Genomic DNA, 6,015 nt, shown 5'->3' with positions numbered 1-6,015 from the left:
TACAAACCGTGAGGCTTCAGCTTGGACTTGGACTTGTTGCAAGTAATGCATTTCTTCACATATCTGTCCACATCCCGCCTCATCTTTGGCCAATAAAAGTGGTCAGCTAGCATGAGTAGCGTCTTCTCACGCCCAAAGTGACCCATCAAACCTCCAGCATGTGATTCCTGCAATAAGAGCAAACGCACAGACGATTCTGGAACACATAGTTTGTTAGCTCTAAACAAGAACCCATCATGTATGTGATATTTTTCCCAAGCTTTACCAATAGCACACAAGCGATATGGTTCAGCAAAGTCATGATCAGTAGCATACAAATCACATAGTATCTCTAATCCAGGAATTTTAACATCAAGTTGAGTTAATAGCATGTTCTTCCTAGATAGAGCATCAACAACAATATTATTTTTTCCCTTCTTATGCTTAATAATGTATGGAAAAGACTCAATGAACTCAACCCACTTAGCAAGACGCCTATGCAAGTTAGATTGAGCTTTCAGATATTTCAAAGCTTCATGATCAGAATGTATGATAAATTCTTTTGGCCACAAATAATGTTGCCAAACCCCAAGAACTCTAATTAAAGCATACAATTTTTTTTATCATATATAGGATAGTTCAACTTAGCACCAGATAGTTTCTCAGAAAAATATGCAATTGGGCGACCCTCTTGCATCAACACACCACCAATTCCAATACCACTAGCATCACATTCAATCTCAAATTGCTTATTGAAATCAGGAAGTGCAAGCAACGGTGCAGAAGTTAACAATCTTTTCAGTTCATCAAAAGCATGATCTTGGGCTGCGCCCCACTCAAATGCAACACCCTTTTTAGTCAATTCATTCAAAGGTGCAGCAATAGTACTAAAATTGGGCACAAATCTTCTATAAAACCCAGCTAGACCATGGAAACTTCTTACTTGACTCACATTCATGGGAGTGGGCCAATTTTGAATTGCTTCAATTTTAGATGAATCTACCTCTACTCCATGCTTAGAGACAACATATCCCAGAAATATGACCTTATCTTTGCAAAATGTGCACTTCTCAAGATTACCATAAAGTTGATTATCACGCAACACTTGCAAAACATGTCGAATATGCATAGTATGTTCAGATTCATTGCGGCTGTAGATTAATATGTCATCAAAATACACAACCACAAACTTGCCAATAAAATCACGCAAAACATGGTTCATCAGTCTCATGAAAGTGCTAGGTGCATTAGTTAAACCAAAAGGCATTACTAACCACTCAGATAAACCAAATTTTGTTTTAAAGGCTATTTTCCATTCATCCCCCTCTTTCATCCTAATTTGATGATAACCACTACACAAATCAATCTTAGAGAAAACAGCAGCACCACTCAATTCATCTAGCATATCCTCTAAACGGGGAATAGGATGACGATATCGAATAGTAATGTTGTTTATCGCTCTACAATCTACACACATGCGCCATGTACCATCTTTCTTAGGAACTAGAATAACAGGAACAACACAAGGACTAAGGCTTATGAGGATATAACCTTTGTCGAGTAGCGCTTGTACTTGCTTCTGTATCTCCTTCGTCTCTTCGGGGTTCGTCCTATATGGTGCCCTATTGGGCAGCGAAGCTCTGGGGATCAAGTCAATTTGATGCTCAATACCACGCAATGGTGGCAATCCAGCTGGCACCTCCTCCGGAAACACATCGCTGAATTCCTGCAAAACACTAGAAACACCAAGAGAAATAGGGGTCATGTCGTTAGAAACCAAAACCTCACCCTTGTACATGAGCACAAGAGGCATAGCTGTAGGATCCTCACTAAATTCTCTCATGTCCTCTCTGGTGGCTAATAAGACTAAGGAATTCACTCTCTCACTTTTCGTTATATCACTCACGGCATTACAATTCTCTCGCCTATCTACTGGAGCATCCTCCAAGTTCACTTCAACTTTCTGACGAGATTCATTGACAATTTGCTGTGGTGACATAGGCTGCAAGTTGATTTTCTTGCCCTTGAACTCCAAGTGATATGTATTGGCACGGCCATTGTGTTGCACAGAACGGTCATAGAGCCATGGCCGACCCAATAGTAGGTGACACACCGTCATAGGAACCACATCAAAATCATTGGAATCCTTATACGGTCCAATCTCAAAATCAACACGCACCATGTGGTTTACCTTCATCTCACCATTGTCGCTCAACCACTGAATATAGTATGGATGCGGGTGCGGTAGATACTTAAATTTCAGCCTGGCACACAACTCCTTGCTTGCTAGATTGCGACAACTCCCGCCATCAATAATGACCTTGCAAGCTTTATCAGGACCAACTAGTGCCTTGGTTTGAAACAAATTGCAGCGCTGAGTAGATGCACTTGGCAACACATTAAGAGCACGCTGAGACACAACAATAGTGCGAGCTTCAGACGGATAAGCATCTACAACATCACTGTCATAATCATCATCTTCTGGAGCATATGGATCAGCATCATCTCCAGTCTCATACTCATTGTCTTCATTGATAAACATGACCTTACGGTTAGGACAATCTCTCTTGAAGTGACCCTTGCCGCCACATGTATGACAAGCCATATCACGGTTGCGCAGTAGACATGCTAGAACCACTTGTACTTGCAGCAGGTTCAGACTTCTTTGTGTTGGACACATTGGAAACCGGCTTGCTAGATGAAGTAGGGAACGGTGCGGAGCGCGAAGATGGCGCCGGCGCCGAAGATGGAGGCGCCCTAGGCGTGTAGCGCCCAGCTCCCGTAGCACGACCTTTGATTTGCGCTTCTTCAGCCAACTGTGCTTCAGCTTCTCTTGCATGACGTAGCAACTCATTCCTAGTGGTGTAATCACTACACCATGGACCAAACAAGAGGGCATAGAGTTGCCGGCAAAAGTCCACGTAAGGAGGCAATTTAACTGCCGGTAGAACTTAACTGCCGGCACAAGTAAAAGAGGGCACATTTGCTGCTAGTAAAGATGGAAGAGCACCGGCAATTTTTTTTTTTTTGAGGGGTTAGAGCACCGGCAATTAAACTGCCGGCAAGCGGTGAAACATACGGTGGCCTATAACCTGCCGGTACAACTCAATTCCGGCCCATCAACTGCCGGCTCATCTGTTGCCTGGGAGAGCGAAAATAAGCCCGCGCAGATTAGAATGTTGGCGCGGTGTATCCCTAAATCCCTAAATCCCCAATCTCACTCGTCTCCTCTCTCTCTCTCTCGTGTACACGCGCCGCCGCCACATCTGCTCTCTTCCTCCCCGGCCGTCGCACCTCTCCCCGCCGCCGCTCTGCCTTCACTTCCCCGAGCTAGCTCGCGTGCCGCCGCCACCTCTCCGCCGCTCGTCGCTCCCACCACTGCGCCGCTGTAGATCCACCGCATCTCATCCTCCCAATGGCCACCGCCCGTGTTGACCCTGTCCGCATCAGGCACCTCGCGTACGCGTACGGCACCGGGCTCCTGCCGCCGCAAAAGTACTCGAGGTCACCAGGAAGGAGCTCGCCGCCGCTGGAAAGGAGCTCGTCGCCACCGGAAGTGAGCTCGCCCCCGGCTTCTGGTCTCGTCCCTGACCTCCTCCCTCCGTGCTTGAGAATTCTGCTGTCCACACCGTCGGTTCCTGAACTTCCAGTCGTCAGTCGACCAGCACACCAAGGTGAGACCATCCCCTCTTTGCAGTTATTTTCTACAGTTCACGTATTGCTAAATCACATATAAATAGTGTGATGTTCTCACGGTGCTGTAGCAAATATAAGTGATTGCTAAGCTTAGTCAAGACTGAAATGTGCGGTGGCTTAGACTTGTGTACAGTCTGTACTCGTCAGTCTGATTGGTAAGCTGAGTGTGGAAGCAGCCATTCACGATCTTCTCATGCGCTGCACAACTGAAAGTATATTTCAGCAGTAACTCTATTTGTGTAGATTTTACAGGCCATCTGCTAAACTTAATTTACACTTGGATGAGCTTTTTTTACACGAATTGGAAATTTAATCAGGTTATGTTACAGAAAATAAGAAATCTGTAGTATTTCATCTGTTACTGCATGTCTAACTCCAGCTCCTTGAAAATGATTTATACAGTTTGCTTTTAGCCACTCAGCAAAAGGGAATACAATATTATGTCCTTGCAAAAACTGTCTAAACTGTTCTTGGCTTGAAGCTAGTCATGTCCTAGAGCATTTAGTTTGTTCTAATATTATTGCATCGTCTTTTCAGGAAAAAAAAATGGCAAGGGAAGAAGGGTTTAAGCGAGGAGGCTCACACATATGATGATGTACGGGAGGAACAAGTGGCAAGAAACGCTGAGAAAATGAAGAGTTTGGGGATTGCTGTTATTTCTAGTGATCTGAATGAATTAAAGAAGGCAGCTATATGAGTGTTGTTTGCTACTCTGGTTCCCAATTTCTATTAGTACTGCATTTGCTCAATTTAGATGAATTTCTTCTCTACAAATCTACAATTGAAATGAACTTGAAGTGCTTAATTACTTCATCATTCAATTGTCCCTAAAAACTGGTTTATCATGTATTGCTTTTCATATTTTCGTTCATATGGTCTAGCCTTACATAAGGTCACGTACATGCTGATGTTGTCCATCATATTAGATTTGGAAATAAATGTAAGGTCACGTACATGTTGATGTTATCATAAGGTTACATACATGATGTGTTATTAGGATTTGATCTTATACTGTGATAAGAAAGTACCTTTAGGTGCTAGCTCCTTTGTTGTTTTGATAATTAAGCTTACTTCCTTGTTTATATGCAGTTTTATGTCTATCTGATTGTTGAAGTGGTGCTAAATTCTTGATTTGGAGTGTTAATATCATCATGTGCAGATTGTTCTATTATAGCTTAGGTTTATCTAGTTTTAGTGTTATATTATAGCTTAGGTTTATTTTTATCATTCCTCTATGCTGAAACTTGTGTTATCATTTCTAGAGAACTTCAGAAGTAACTATTCCAGAATTAAGTTGAGTGCTTAGATCTCAATCAGTTATACTTGGCTCCGATGATGAAGATGTTGAAAATATGCATACTGACCAGCTAGAAGTGGATGAAGGTAACATGAGCTGGGCACTAAATGTTTTGCTTTATTCGCTATACAGGTATCAATATTATCTCAAGTTTCTAACAAAGCTTTACTTCATATGCAGGTGGAGGTTGTCAAGTACAAGACGAAGCAAGCCTCACCGCCACAAGAAGAATGAACATCCTTGTGTTGGTCTGGTGTAATGAAAGTTGATGTGTTGGTCTGGTGTGGCCGTTAAATTAATTTTTTTCAGGTTTAGTTCAGGTTGTCTTCAATTAATTTGCATTGAGCTAATTAAAGATTCTTATTAGCTCTCATTTCTCACTTTTTTTCAGGTTAATTAACAGCATAAGAGGTTGATCATCATCGGAAGAAATAAATACAGAATGCTCCATGGACTAGATGAACGGACAACCATTGTCTTACACATATTTATTGCAATGCCATTGTCTTAGAAACCAACTTATGCTCGTTCTTTGTTGTCGGTGGGTGGCATATTTAATGTCGTGTATTACACCTGATCAAGAAGTATTTCATTTTGAGTGTGATCGTGGATGGACCATGCTTTATGAAGAATATGTGTGACTTTTGGATTAATTAGTTATGGTCATGTTCACCTCTGTAACATATCTTATTTGTCAGAGTTTGAAATACGTGTTTGAGTTCAGATGTACTGCTAAATATTGGGGAGGGCCGAATCGGTGGGGTTAAACTAGTTCCAGCCTTCCAAGCAGTCCAACTGCTGGGACAACTTGTATGTAACTGCCGGGAGAAGTCCAATTATTACGGCTAGAAGATTGCCAGGATTAATTCAACCTGCCGGCAGAAGTTATCAACGGCAGGTTGCCTACCTGCCGGGAGGATACTTGACCTGCCGGGAATAGTAAGGACATCACGGCAATCTAACTGCCGGTACACACAAACCTGCCGGCAAAGATTTTTGCCGGCAGGGTTATAGAGGGCAGGCTGAACTGCCGGCTCAAAATC

The 6,015-nt window shown here is 42.6% G+C and overlaps 1 long non-coding RNA gene across 1 annotated transcript; it reads left to right on the top strand.

Annotated features, from left to right (window-relative positions):
• The first annotated feature begins 3,197 nt into the window (after positions 1-3,197).
• On the top strand, positions 3,198-4,113 carry LOC139830364 (uncharacterized). Its single transcript, XR_011742275.1, has 2 exons — positions 3,198-3,653; positions 4,078-4,113. It is a non-coding gene; the product is annotated as an uncharacterized lncRNA (long non-coding RNA).
• The last annotated feature ends 1,902 nt before the right edge of the window (positions 4,114-6,015 follow it).

Source organism: Lolium perenne, chromosome 4 (assembly GCF_019359855.2).
Source record: "Lolium perenne isolate Kyuss_39 chromosome 4, Kyuss_2.0, whole genome shotgun sequence".
Taxonomy (NCBI): domain Eukaryota; kingdom Viridiplantae; phylum Streptophyta; class Magnoliopsida; order Poales; family Poaceae; genus Lolium; species Lolium perenne.
This window is presented reverse-complemented; position numbering and strand designations above follow the sequence as displayed.